Source organism: Cervus canadensis, chromosome 23 (genome assembly GCF_019320065.1).
Source record: "Cervus canadensis isolate Bull #8, Minnesota chromosome 23, ASM1932006v1, whole genome shotgun sequence".
Taxonomy (NCBI): domain Eukaryota; kingdom Metazoa; phylum Chordata; class Mammalia; order Artiodactyla; family Cervidae; genus Cervus; species Cervus canadensis.
The window spans coordinates 46,470,911-46,485,443 of record NC_057408.1 but is presented as its reverse complement, the minus strand read 5'-3'; the positions used below and the strand labels follow the sequence as shown (position 1 = coordinate 46,485,443).

The following is a 14,533-nucleotide window of genomic DNA, read 5'->3' as shown; positions in this document are numbered from 1 at the left end:
TCACAACAGTAACACAAACACACTGAAGTGCTAATCTGGCAATGGGGAATATTACTCAGCCCTCAAAGTCGGCCACTAGATCAGTCATCAAGCCCCCAAAGTAAGGCGGCATTTGAGAGTACCGAATACAATATGAACGCTTTCTTTACCCTGGGCTTCCCTGGTGGCTCAGATGATAAAGAATCTGCCTGCAATGCAGGAGACCCAGGTTCGATCCCTGGGTTGGGACGATCCCCTGGAGAAGGGCATGGCAACCCACTCCAGCATTTTTGCCTCGGAAATCCCATGGACAGAAGAGCCTGGCGGGCTGCAGTCTATGGAGTCCCAAAGAGTCGGACACGACTGAGCGTTTAACAATTAACACTTGTCTCACCCTAGTTAAAAAGTTCTACCCTATTCTTTTGAACAATTCAACATGAAAATGAATGCTGCCTGAAGACTGTCACAGCGATTTCTTGGATTTTTCTCAATGGTAGTATGAGAATGTCTGGCTTGTATTTCTATGCCACATAAGAGAGGAATATGCGATACAAACAAGAGACTCCCATTAAGACAGGAGGGGCACCGGGAATTCTGAGAGTTATTGAGTTATTTGAGTAGTCAGGTATGTCGGTTTTGACTATCCATACACAAAATGCCTAACCCTTAAGTACATCAAGAAAAGCAAAATGATAAAACATCCCTTGTGTCTCAGTGAGAATCATTTTTCCCAAGATCATATCTCTTTATTTATTTTGGCCATGCTGTGCAGCATGAGGGATCTTAATCCCTGGACCAGGGATCGAACCGGTGCTCCCGGCATTGGCAACATGGAGTCTTAACCACTGGACTGCTAGAGAAGTCCGTCAGCTAGAGTCTTATTTCAAGGACACCTACAAGGTGCAGGCCTGCACCGAACTCCATTACTACCTGCTTTTGGCCAACAGTCTAAAGGCTGTGATGCCTTTGGACTTTATAAGCAAAGCCACTGATACTGACACTATTATTTCCTGTCTTGCACTTCTCATTATCAGCAGGGCTGGAGCAGGAAATGATTCAGCTGGGGTCAGCTGCATTGCACCCAGCAGATTTTAAAGAGCCCAGGGGCTGCCTCGAGCCCCGTAAAGATCAGCAGCTTGGAAACTGGCAGGAGGTCCAGGTGGGTTGGGAGGGGAGAGGTAGGCAGTGGGATTTCAGATGCTCTGAGAGGCAATATCGTCCAATTCCTTGGCTATTATTATCGGTTGTGGGTAGCAGTTATTAGAATATTCTCATGTAGGAGAAAACCCTGGAATGCTGTTCAAACAATAAACAGTAAAACAAACAGCACACTAAAAAGGTGGCTTCCCTTCAGCTGTGGGGACTCGGCAGCGACATTTTGGCTCAGGTTTGGGATCAGGGCAAAGCACACAGACTAAACATACCTTTCCAACCTGATTTTACCTCCAGGTCTGCATCCTTTTCTTTACTTTTCTAATCTAAACATGGGCCCCATAGCTGAAGGCTCAGAGTGTGTATTACACAGTGCCAGCAAGTAGCTTTACAGGCAAAGATTTGGGGTTCAAATGTTTTTATTAAAAAAAAAAAGAAAACAAACATCAGTTTTGGGTAAGGCACTGATAAAATCACTTCGAGCTCCTCCTCACCCTACTCCATAAACAAAAAGACAATCTTAACTAAGGAAAGAAGAAAGAGTACGTACTTCTTAGTAACAGTACTGTTTGCTCTGAAAAAGCAAGAGTGAGGATAGGGTGGGAATGAGGATGGAGACCCGCTAAATCTGAAATATAATGTCTAGTTCTGCTTAGAAACTAGGGTTGCTTTAAAAATTATTAACATATAAAGCTTTGACTTCACTATATGTCACTGTGTTCCACTGAAAGGGGTCTGTTTTATTTGAACAGGCCATTTCCCCCTTATCTATGATCACTTGAAAGTAACCCTTTCTCTTTTACAAAGTTTCCATCACCGGATCCTTAATGCTCTTCCGCTCTCTTAGTTCAGTTCAGTTCAGTGGCTCAGTCCTGTCCCTCTTTGCGACCCCATGGACTGCATCACTCCAGGCTTCCTGGTCCCTACCTTGACAGAAAAGTTTCTGGGCACACAAGATAGTCTAAGAACATTCACTTCTGTATCACGTAATAACTAGACATACAATGGTGGCTCAGTGGTAAAGAATCCACCTGTGAGTACAGGAGACAGGGGTTCGATCCCTGGTCCGGGAAGATCCCCTGAAGTAGGAAATGGCAACCCACTCCAGTATTCTTGCCTAGGAAATTCATGGACAAAGGAGCCTGGGGGGCTATAGTCCATGGGGTTGCAAAGAGCTAGCCACTAAAACAACAACAAAATGATTGGAAATGGCGTGCTCCCAATTTCTCAATTCAGTCATACACTTCAGCTCTTGCCTCTCCTATTAAAGAGAGGCAGGTGCCAACCCCAGACATCTTAGTACCAAGAGAGTGCCAAGAACTTTGGGGTTATTCATCAATTCATACTACAAGGCAAGTTTCAGGAGGGCAAGGGCACTGTCTGTTTTGTATTAATGTCTGCCAAACACCTAGAATAGTGTATGGCTCAAAGTTGAGACTCAATGAATATTTATTGACTCTATGGCAAATATATACTTAGCTGCTCCTACAACTAATTTCACCTGAACAAAATGGAAAGACTAACACCAAAACAATGTTCATTAATCAATTGAGTTTTAAAAGTTTGCTTCTTTCCCTCATACATTAAAAGCCTTTGCAATGTGACACATTTAGGCTAGCCAAATTCACCTTATGTTGCTTGCCTTCATTATTTTTTGAAATAAGATTAAAACGTTCTGGCAAATAAAGCATTAACAAAATAACTATCTTATATGCCAACTTATGTCTGCCAGGAAACTGATGAATCAAACTCATCCCTTATTTCAAGAAGGAAAATGCTATTCTGCATTCAATATTTCTGAAATACCAAAAAAGAGAACCATGTGAAAGAAGGGATAATTACCTTCTATTTGTCTCAAGTCACCAAGGAGTCTCTACAGCAGACATCCATGACCCCACTGTTCATGTTTTAAGCAATTTTTATTACTAGTTATGTATTCTTATATTACAAAGCGCTATTCTTTCAACTCACTGGTTAAATCAGATATATGCATTTATTACCCTCTTTGCTTGAAATTTCTCTTGTTTGATATGAAATACCTACTGTTAATGCCCTCACATCTGGGACTCACTGGGAGAAGTACAGGTACATCTACCTTCAAGCACTGTACAAGAAAATTGAATTGGTAAAATCAAAAGAGGACAGTTCATGCAGCATGGACTAAGTGTAACCTGCTTTAAAGTTGTATCTGCCAGGAAAGCATCTTGGAGAGGTGAGATGGTGCAACTGTCAATATGAATTCCACACGGCAGAGGGCCGGCCCTGCCCTGGACACAGTCCTCATCAGGTGTGTTTCTGTGCTGAGTTGATGGCAAGGGGCTTCTTTTTTAAAAATCTTACTCTTGGCATAAGGCCACCGGTTCTCTGAGGGAGAAAGTCTCTCCAACACCGAAAACCTGTCTATTCGTGCTAGAAGGGATAGGTTGCTATTGTTGATGATTTAAAAACAAAACGAACAGAAATTCCCAAATCAAACAAAAGAAAGAGGTTCACCAGCTTCAGTAAGTATTACAGATTCCAACAAGCATGGGGGGTTTTTAGTGCCAACAGGTTTAAGACAAGAAACTAGCCAGACAACTTCCCTGGTGGTCCAGTGGTTAAGACTCAGTGGGGGCACGGGTTCAATCCCTGGTCAGGGAACTAAGCTCCCATGTGCCACATGGCATGGCCTTAAAAAATAAATAAATAAAAGTAAAACTAACTACAAAAATGCCATGAAAAAAGATAATAAAAACAGAAAATGCAAGTAGATACTTGAATAAACACTTTAAAAAAAGAAAAAGAAAAGAAACTAGCCAGGCAATCCAAAGCAAATTATCTTTCCAAGAAACATACTTTTGATGACTTATGGAAAAAGATGACATCTTTATTCCTCAACCATGGTGTTTAGAAACAGGATTCAACACCAGAGCTTAAGTCAAATCTTACGGGGCACGAGGGTCTAAACAGGCCCAGAATCCCTCAGATTTCCAAAGGGACGCCCCTGCCCCTTCGACTTTGTCTGTGGCTGTGCTAAGGAAGGCTGAAGTGGCAATGCAAAGATTGCAATACTGCTCGTTATTTGCAAATGATTCACATTTTTATTGTTCTATTGGTGTGACCTTAGAAACTTGGCCTTGAAAAATTAAAAAAAAAGATAATGGCGCCATAAACGCAATAAGAGTTCTAAAACCAGTTTGTTGGAAATGTGCTGTGAAACCTGAATTCTTCTAATCAGACAATGCCACCCCTTAGAGAAATTTTCCTGTGCATTATTAAAGTGATATACTGCACTACTAGTTAGAGCTCCATAACCTTTAAATTGCCCAATTGTAATTAAGGCCACTAGTTTTATTTAGGAAGGTTCAAGGAGGCTCCATTGAAGTTGGCTTAACTAGTGTGAATTTAATGTCATGCTGCCAGAAGGCAGAGGAGCTCGCTGGCCTGGCTGTTCTGTGGCACATGTGGCTGTGGGGTCATGAATTCTAAATTAAGCCCAGATTTAAAGAACCTACAAGATATCAGAAGGAGCTGGGTGTGTGCAAGTAAGCATGCCCACATTTGCCTGCACACATCATTCATTCATTCAGTCCATGGGCAGCTTCTTCATTTGGGAATCTAAACACATCTGATTATTTATAGTGAAGGAGAAGGGGGTTAAAGTTACCGTTAAAGGCATAGTGATCACTTTCATTGCAAGGTGAGGCCTAAGCTCATGGCCAATCTGCATTAACGATTTTAAATAAAATAATTTATTTACTTGCAAATTTGTAGGAAATCGCAATCCACTCAGAGTTCTTGCTTGGAAAATCCCATGGACAGAGAAGCCTGGTGGGTGACAGCCCATGGGGTCGCAACGAATCAGACATGACTGAGTGCACACACACTGTTATGTTATCGTCTACTATGAGATGATAGCCCTCTAAATGGATTTTCTTTTCAAACAGCTAAAAAAAATTATACAGTAGATCCACTATACATCAATCAACAATGATCAAGTGATAAGAAATAAAACATGCATATAACAACATTGTAAAGGCAGGAATGTTATTCACATTACAAATGAAATTTGAAGAAGGAAAATGTGCAGTTGGGTATATGAGGAGGAAATAAAGTGAGCTATTTGGACAGGCCACTCAGTGGAGCGCTGAAAATAATATATGAACTTCACCGAAAGGGCAGCACATCAAGGACTGAAAACAAAAGATAAGAGAGAATGGAGGTCCTCAGTACAGAGACAAGGAGAACCAAGGGTAGCAGCAGAAAGAAAACAGCTAAGGATTTGACCTATGTTCAAAATTCTACTGGATGTGAGCTTGAAAACATTCATCTCTGGATAGAATGCTGGCAATCTTCTGTGGCTCCAATGGCAATAATGATAAATGAATTTCTTTACAGCCAAGTGGCTCAAACAGCCAACTCCGTTACCACTATATAATTAATAACAATAAGCAATTAAAGAGAACAGCAGGCTACAACTATAAGGTGTCAAAATATATCAGCAAAGGAAAAAAAAACTGTGACACGCTTAAAGAAAAATAAATGTACATGGTGTGAATCTATGTACAGTTTCTTCTTCCATGCTCTGTTTTAGATAAAGCTTTTCATGCTTGAAGAAAAATAGAGGATGGCATAAAACTACTGTAAGGTGATTAACATCCCTCCAAAAGCAAATAATACTCCCAGTGCTCACAGAAATCAGAAAAGTGATATGGAAACATGATTGTGAAGGCACGGGAGAGCTGGCTGACCCCAGTTTGGCGTTCTCCTTTTCCTAAGAAATATTCTAATAAATACCTCCCCAAACTATATTTGTTGACTCATGTGTTTTCAAAGATCCCAGAACATTGTGTGTGTGTGTGTATTTTTCATGTAAAATTGAGAAGCAATAAACTAGGGATGTGTAGGCAAAAGGACCAAGTGGATGTATGCGTGTATGCTAAGTCGCTTCACCTGTGTCCGAGTCTTTGGGACCCTATGGACCATAGCCCACCGGGCTCCTCTGTCCATGGGATTCTCCAGGCAAGAATATTGGAGTGGGTTGCCATTCCCTCCTCCAGGGGATCTTCCCAACCCAGGGATCGAACCCACATCTCTTACAACTTCTGCACTGGCAGGCGGGTTCTTTACCACTAGTGCTATCTGGGAAGTCCTGGGTGAATGTATTTATTTGGCTAAATGCTGGAATGTTTGCTAGAGGTTAGAAGGGGCTTTGGAGACAACGGGCTTGTTGAAAAGATGAGAAAATTGAGACTAGAGATATTAACTAACACGTCCACCCAGGCAAAGGATTTTGGTCATGGCCAACCAGAATCCAGAGTTCCTGAATCCAATATTAAGTTCTTTGGGTTCTTTAAGCTCAGATTTAAAGTCGCTGGTGTGTGCTTGTATACATCCCCAAGCTTGCCTACCTATATCATTCATTCACTCATTACACTGGCAGCTTCCTCATTTGGGAATCTAAATATTTGGATTATTTATAGTATGAGGAGAAGGGCGTTAAAGTTACTCTTAAAGGCATAGTGATCACTTTCATTGAAAAGTGGGGTATAAGGCCATGCCCATAAAACTATACTGGCCTATCAAACCCTCATTTAAGTTTCTTCCTTCTTAAGTACAACAATTTCAGTATCAATTATGCAAAGCAAAAGTTATTGTCTCTCTAGGTCTCTTACTTATGTGCAAAGAATTATTTATACTTCCATGCCACCTGGTCCTCCTTTGCTCCCTGATAAGAAAAGGCCTGAATTTATTCCCATCCACATCATCCCTGATTTCCTAACCGAACTACCTACCTACAATTAAGGGTCTGCTGCCCTTGTGACAGCACCTCTCTCCCCTCTGGAAAGCAGAGCCTTAGGTGGCTTGCAGTGCCTGTTGGAAAATTAAATTTCCCATATCTCATGATTCTGCAGAAGTGCTAGGAACACCATCCTTGGTAAAGCACATTGGACTGAGCTGTCACTCTGAAAGGAACACCCATGATTACGCAACTTGCAGCCTTGAAGGCATCCATGGCTGAATGCAGATGCTTCCTCCCAATAGCCATCATCCATTGATTTGGTTAAACTGTCACCTGAAACCCATGGAGCCTGGGCTTGAGACTTCACGGAACTATCATTATTCAGAAACAAAGACTGATTCCTTAGTTCTATCCTGCCTGTAGCTAATTATACTTCTTCAAGTGCCCGAGTTGTTCCCTGATATGGAACTAAGTGGAATATTTGGGAAGAAAATGGGACTCCATGCATATCTTAAGTGTGTGGCTTACTATTAATAAAAAGGCAAAGCCGTGCTTCCGCATGGAAAAATAAGAGCTCACTATGTTCCTTGCCTACATTTCTCTCTTGGCCATCAGTCTGGATACACCAGCACATCTAGACACTATATGCTGAAGCCAAGATGTTACTGGCATACCAATGAAGCATACTCATTCCTAGTTCCTCTGTCTGTCTCCTATCAGTCAGGAGCAGCAGTAGTGAGAGTTACTACCTACTGAGATGGGAAAAGTAGTTAGAGAGGGAATGGGGGTGGGGGGGGGGAAGGAAGGAAGGAAGGAAGGAAGATGGAGGATTCATGTTGTAACAAAAATTTCTGCCTTATTGCTACTCAGCTTGGAAGTACAGTGAAGAAGCAGATATTCCTAGGTGTTTTGCTAGGTCAAACACCAAAGCTAAAGACTATGAAATGGATCTAACAAAAACCATGGATTAGTTAGTAAGAGTCTCTGTTAAATGAAGAATGAGACACAATAATTAACGACAGCTCTTTCTCAGATAGCAATTCCTTATATTACTTTCTGCAAAGCTATTAAATATTTCTAAGGCTATAATGCCAAATTGTAAAGATGCTTTGGGCACCATAAATTTTTAATTCCCTATCTTTATGACAATTTTTCTAAGACCTGAACCAGTTAATTGAGGATCCATTCTAAAAATGTAAATATTGTATACTCTGTCGATATAAAGAAGGGTGATAATTTCCTAACACAGACATCTATTGAAAAAAAGTCACTAAAATACCTATCAACAGCTTGAAGCAGTTTATATATTTAAAAGCTCTCCTCTGCCCCCTGTATGATGTGATGCAGTCAGCACAGAATTACAACGCTTTGTTAAACAATCTAAGTAGAAATCTGAAACCCCAAATTATAAAACTAACATCCATTCTGAAAGCAAATCACATTTAGCTCTCTTATCAACATCACTGTCAGTAAAGGAAAACGTAAAAGTCCAGGATAAAAGTTGACCCCTGGTGATATCTGGGCCTCCTTCTCTTCCTCTGCTTCTGAAAATCAACAGCAATATTTCGTTTCTTAAAGACAGAGATTAGCATGAGGGTTTTTATATTTGAGAATCTGGAGATAAGTAAATACAGTATATCATTTTATAGGAGAGTAACTGTTGGGTAAGATAGAGGCGAACATTCTGATATGAATCAGCAATGAACAAAGTCCTCCTTTGTCTGAATATTAGAGGGAAGACAGTTCCAAAATTAAAACGAGAGTAGGTAAATAATAGATTAGTCTTTTGTGAATGTGCAGAAACAAATAAAGTGTGGTCACTAATTTTGCATTTTTCAACCCATCACGATAACTGAGCATGCATGGATACTTAAACATTTAGAGAAAAATGCCCAGTTAACAAAATAAATTTTCTTCCCCAGAATGGGAAGACAAGCACCCTTCATTAATATTCAAAAATGTTAAAAATAAAATAAAACCTCAGAGAATTAGATGTAACTAAGACTATCCCATTACCCTTACGAGTGAGCATGTGATCGATGGGGAAGCTGTAGATGGCATGTCGGCCAGACGAGTCCATTCTGAGCCTTCTTACTCCATTTAATGCACCCACAAGCAAGTGGATGCCCCTTCAAAAGGGAACAGCACGAGAAAGGAGAATTCTGTGCATCTCTTTAGATCTGTGCCTCTAGAATCTGAGCACCTCTCTTTTGAAATGAATATTAGAAAGTCTGCTTTAAAATGATAACAGCAGGAAAATTCCAAATCAAAGTAGTCACTGTGGCCTTAACTCACCCGATTAGGTCTACATATTACCTCATCTGCTGCAAAAGATCATACTTTGTGCTCAGGCCAACATGACTTTTAAGTGCAAGAAGCTGAATGAAGTGTCTGCACAATTCAAACCCAGCTCCCCCAGCCCTTACCTTTTTTGGACACCCACAGAAAAAGGAGGGCTTCCCTGGTGGCTCAGCTGGTAAAGAATCCGCCTGCAATGCAGGAGACCTGGGTTCAATCCCTGGGTTGGGAAGATCCCTTGGAGAAGGGAAAGGCTACCCACTCCAGTATTCTGGCCTGGAAAAGTCCATGGACTGTATAGTCCATGGGGTCGCAATGAGTTGGACATGAGTGAGTGACTTTCACCAGAAGAAGGAGGCTCTTATCAATACCAAGACTAATACAAGGTACATTTTCCTCTCACTGACCTCTACTTGAGGACAATTTTATATATATAACAACTCATTATATTTACAGAGCATTTTACAAAGTTCAAAATGTGTGATGTGGGTGTATATACTTTGATTCTTAGTTAATCTGCCTAGTAAAACAGACTGGTCCAGGTTAACCCAAATCCTAGGAAGAGTATACCTCAAAGTCATGAAGGTAAACCGGTAGAACTGGGCTCAGATCTGGGTTGAGGCTACAGATTACGGGAAGAAAATGATTACATTTCAACATGGAACCAAGTTTTTAGTTTAATCATCTATGATACTTAGTTTACTGGGCCCCTATGTTCAGGAAGATGGGAGACCACTCAGCAGATTATGTCGATAATGTATTTAATTAAGGTAGTGATTCACAAAGGGAGAAAAAATTAGAAACATGTACTTTCATCAGGGACCTTTCTGATGATCTGAATGGTTTATTTTAGTGCCCTTTGAAGGTTTAAGGCCAAACATAAGACACTTTTTTTTTAAAGGTTATTATTTTTGAATTTATCAAGATTGAATTCAAAACTTGACATTCAGAAATCTGACTAATTTGTGAAGAAATTACAGATATGATTCATTTTATTAACTAAATCTGCTTTTAAAAACCAAAAGTCACTATTTTCAAACTGTGTGAAGCAAGGCAGAATCATTTGTTTCCCAACAAACGGTACCAGTTACAAGGCTGTTTTCTCTCCTGCATGTGGAGATTTTCACACAGACTGTTAAATATAACTTACTGCGTTGATTTGGAAAATACCAAGAAAACTGTATACTGTACAGCTCAAGTGACTGGAGTTAACAAAAACAAACAAACCCTCCCTGGCCCCCAGAAATGTAAATAAAAAGTTAGATTTCCCTGTACTACATTTGATTGCATTAATTGATGTTTAAAAAAAGTCCGCTGAAAATAAAGCCCAGCAGTAGCATTTTTCTTTCCTAAATCACAATAGCAGCACATTACAAACACTACCAAAAGGTCCCCTGGTACGTGTGTAAAGTTCCACTCTGGCAGTAAAATGCATCTACTGTGTGTTCTCCATTTCCATCTCTACCCTCCCAAATATGTATGAAAGCAGGTCACAAATGCAATTAAGCCTGCTTGCACATTGTTTAAATATTCATTTCCAATGAAGACTCAGAAACTGAATGGTCAGCCACTAAATTCTTTTTAATTTACAGAAAACCAAAATCTTTCTCTAAAGCAGGATTTGACCTCTGATAGCCGACAGACCATTATGAATAAGTCCAGTTTTTGTAATCTGTCCTGTTTCCAAAATCCTGCTAAGTAAGGCACGCACTTTGGGAAGCCTAGCTTAGTAGCAAACGTAGACCTCTACAAGAGGCTTCAGTGGGCTCACACCTAAGTGGGTAGGATAGACAGTGTTTATAAAAGTCATCACAGACACCATCTCTAAAGCCTCTCTCCCCATACAATACGGGGGCGTGATTTTAGAGATGCAGGCTTTGGGATCACTTGATGGTGGCTGGTGGGATGCCCAGCCCTGCCCCTAACAAGCTGTGTGGTCTCATCATGTTACTTAACCTGGCCTCAGCCAAACCATGGAGCCAGTGCGGCTATCAATACCCACACCATAGGAATGGGAAGTGAGACCCAGGGGAGATGCTCCATGGCAAGTGTCCAGCAGGATGCCTGGCCTTGGATAAGTGCTCTGTAAGTACTGGTTATTTTTCTTATTAAGCACGAAACAAATGTTTGCTCCATTTGGTGAAATACCTAATATCAAGGGGTTTTACTCTGTAGAGTTCACATATTGACTCTATTCCTCTCGATTCTGCCCTGCTTTCTCCTCCACATCAGCTCTGTCAGCTGCCCCAGAGCAGTTTCCTGTCTTGCAGGAATAGGGAGAGAGAAATGAGACATCGGCTCTGAGGGCAGAATCCCTCGGTGGGACGCACTGCTGGTGGGACTAGGTCTGCTCTCAAAACAACTGCGTTTTTTTATTGCTGTTGAATAAACGAATGGAAGGAGAAAGATGAGAAAGGAAGGGAGAGATTGAGGGTGGCAGGAAGAAAACAGACCTGGGGAGGCCCTGGACTATAGTGGATATCGAGTCTACAGCCCGGGTAGGAGCACGTGATGGGCTCTTTTTTGTTTTCCCAAACAATTCAACATGTCAACAAAGAGATCTTTTCAAATTTGCACCATTCCTCTACCAGTGGTGTGCCTCTTTTCTAGTTTTCTTACTTCTAATCAGCCCCCAGATTTAAAAATAAAAGCAACTGTGTGTTCAGTCCTGTCCTCTTTATTTGTTTCTATCTCAAAAAATAACAATACTTTCCCTTTTTCAAGCCCTGTCTCCTTACTGCCTGCTAGAGTTCTGGTCAACCTCATTTTCTCTCGACAGTCAGAAAGACGCTGGCCAGGTCCTGACCTGTGAATTTTATATCCAGCTGCTACCACTTCCCAGGTAGGGACTTCTGCTCAGTCCTCCCTGGAAATTCTTCTCTACTTTACATTTTTAAGTCTCAGTGAGAAGGAATGGGATAAGGACAGATTAACGAAGTATTTTTGATGCTATTGCCTCCTCTGGTGCCACACTGTCCCTACTATTCTGTGGGCAATCCCAGTTTCTTTTCTTGAGAATGCCCCCTCCTTATAACCTCTAGAAATCAGAAGGTATCAGAAGTCACAGAGTTTCAAAATATTCTCAGGACTAGTCTGATTTTAGAAATGAAATTAACAGTTGCTGAGGCTTCCCTGGTGGCTCAGTAGTGAAGAATCCACCTGCCAATGCAGGAAACATGGGTTTGATCCCTGGGTCAGGAAGATCCCCTGGAGTAGGAAATGGCAACCCACTCCAGTATCCTTGCCTGAAAAATCCGATGGATAGAGGTGCCTGGTGGGCTACAGTCTATGCAGTCGCAAAGAACTGGACACAACTCAGCAACTGAACAACAACAAGGGCAAAAATACATTTCGTAAATTGACTGTGAAATATCCACCTTGAGTCTAGGCATGATCCCAGTCTCTCAAGGTCTCTCCCCTCTTGACCAAGTGCTGCGACATCTGCCCAGCTGCTCTTAGTCAAAGGGAAGCCCCCGGTCAGTTGGTGAACACTGAGTGGAGAAGGAGATGCCCAGCGTCCTGGGTGCCGCCCGATGCTGTCCCTGGTGGTAAGGGGCTAACCTGGCCCTTCATTAGCCTTCATGACTCTCCCTTCCTGAGACCCGGGCTTGAGTCTTCTCATTAGCACTGAATTCCCCGCCTCTGAGCAGAGCACAGATGTCAGGCAAGTCTGACCCAATATCTGGTAATCAGATTCTGTTTACTTTCCTAAGCCTGAGGTTTTAGGGCAGCTCGAGATGAGGCAGTGGGATTCTTCTCTGGCCCTCCTTGTTGTGGGTGGTGGGGGGAGAGCGATGGAATTCACAACAGGCCCCCACACGGCCGAGCCCACAGCCACAGATCCGTGCTAGGCGCGGGCTGCTGTTTTCCACGAGAAGCTTCTCTAAAGGACAAAGGGTCCGGCCTGCTTGTCTGCAGAGGAAAACTGCAGGAGGCTCTGGCCCCCTGGAACATGCAGGCTCACCTAGGCACCTCCAGCTCAGGGCAAGCGGCCCGCTAGCTTGTCCTCTTCAGAAAAACGTTCTTTGTATGGAATTAAATAAATAAATAAGTGCGTGCATACATACGTGCATACATACATACAAATATGAAATGAATCTCTTTAATAATTTGAAGAAATCGTCTCGGCTCCTGTATGAGGCAGTCGTTAGGGGCCTGTGACAAAGGGGCCTTTGGGTTTTCTCTTTACCTTTGATCTGCGTTATGAAATGTTAATGTCCACCCCATCAGAGTCTCTTTCGGAAGTTCTCTCAAAAGGCTTACCCCTGCCCCCTGCAACTTCCACTCAAATGCTCTGTCTATACTGAAGTGCTGACTCTGAGCTCAGGCCCAGAAGCATGGACATTTTTGAAACAGGGCTAGCTAAACTGTTAAATATAATTTATTGATGATAAAGAGCATGGCTTTGAGGCAATTTAATCACTCACAGACACACACACGCTCCTCTCCCATGCATCTTGACATTACATATATACTTAAGGTTTGAAACTGAGCTCCCAGTGTTCTGTCTATAACAGGTAATGCAGGGGTGGGGGGGAGTGTCCACAGAATCTCTAATTGCGTGTTGATTGGGTAGGAAACCACCACAAGCCCATATTTTGATATCTCTATTAACAGCCTGTTCATGTCAAACTGCAAAACTTGGTTGTACTTCTTTCACCATCTTTGCCCAAGACAGACCAGTAAACACAATTCCTCTCTCTATAATTAGCCTTTTCTCTAAGGGCCCTGGAGTAAGTCTGCACGCCGTAGATTTAATATCCAGTGCTATATCCATATGCGCTGCCCTTGCCTGGTCCCAGAGCATATAAACTCCCCTATTAGCAGCCTTGACTGCTTAATTATGCAGATTTTTTTTGTACCCGCCTGCCTGTAAAATTACTGTGTCTAACCTTTTTTTTTTTTTTCCTCTTTGCACCATGCTGGCCATTCTAATGAAATCGGCATAGGGGAAAGGGCCTGATTTGCAGTTATGGAGGCTGGATCGCACTGGCAATCTGTCCTTAGTGGGAGTTACAAAAGAAGTCAAATGCCTTCATCTGGTTCTACCCTATCATCCCCAAGGTGATTGAGTTCACTTCCCGATGCTTCCCAAGTTTTCCTCAGGCTGTCCAATCAGCATGTCCACCAGGGAGCCCAGCCTAGCTTGCAACAGTCTCCGTATCTAGTTACAGCCCCACCAGGGACAGTCAACCATCCACCCCCAAGCCTTCAGATGAAAACCTTTTCTAACAAGGCCGCCCAGCGCCAATGAAATAACACACATCTGCATATCCACTGGGTCCCATGTTTCTTGTGCTCATGGATTATGTATCTTGCAGCCTCTAATAAAGAAATGCAGTTCTTTGTTTAATGTTTATCTTGTGCTTGTTAAGCAAATGC

At 42.0% G+C, this 14,533-nt stretch overlaps 1 protein-coding gene across 5 annotated transcripts in view; it reads right to left on the bottom strand.

Moving 5' to 3' along the window:
• The window catches only part of ZNF521 (zinc finger protein 521), a 304,810-nt gene that overhangs the window by 38,016 nt on the left and 252,261 nt on the right, over nucleotides 1-14,533 (bottom strand). The gene's annotated exons all lie outside the window — the stretch shown is intronic.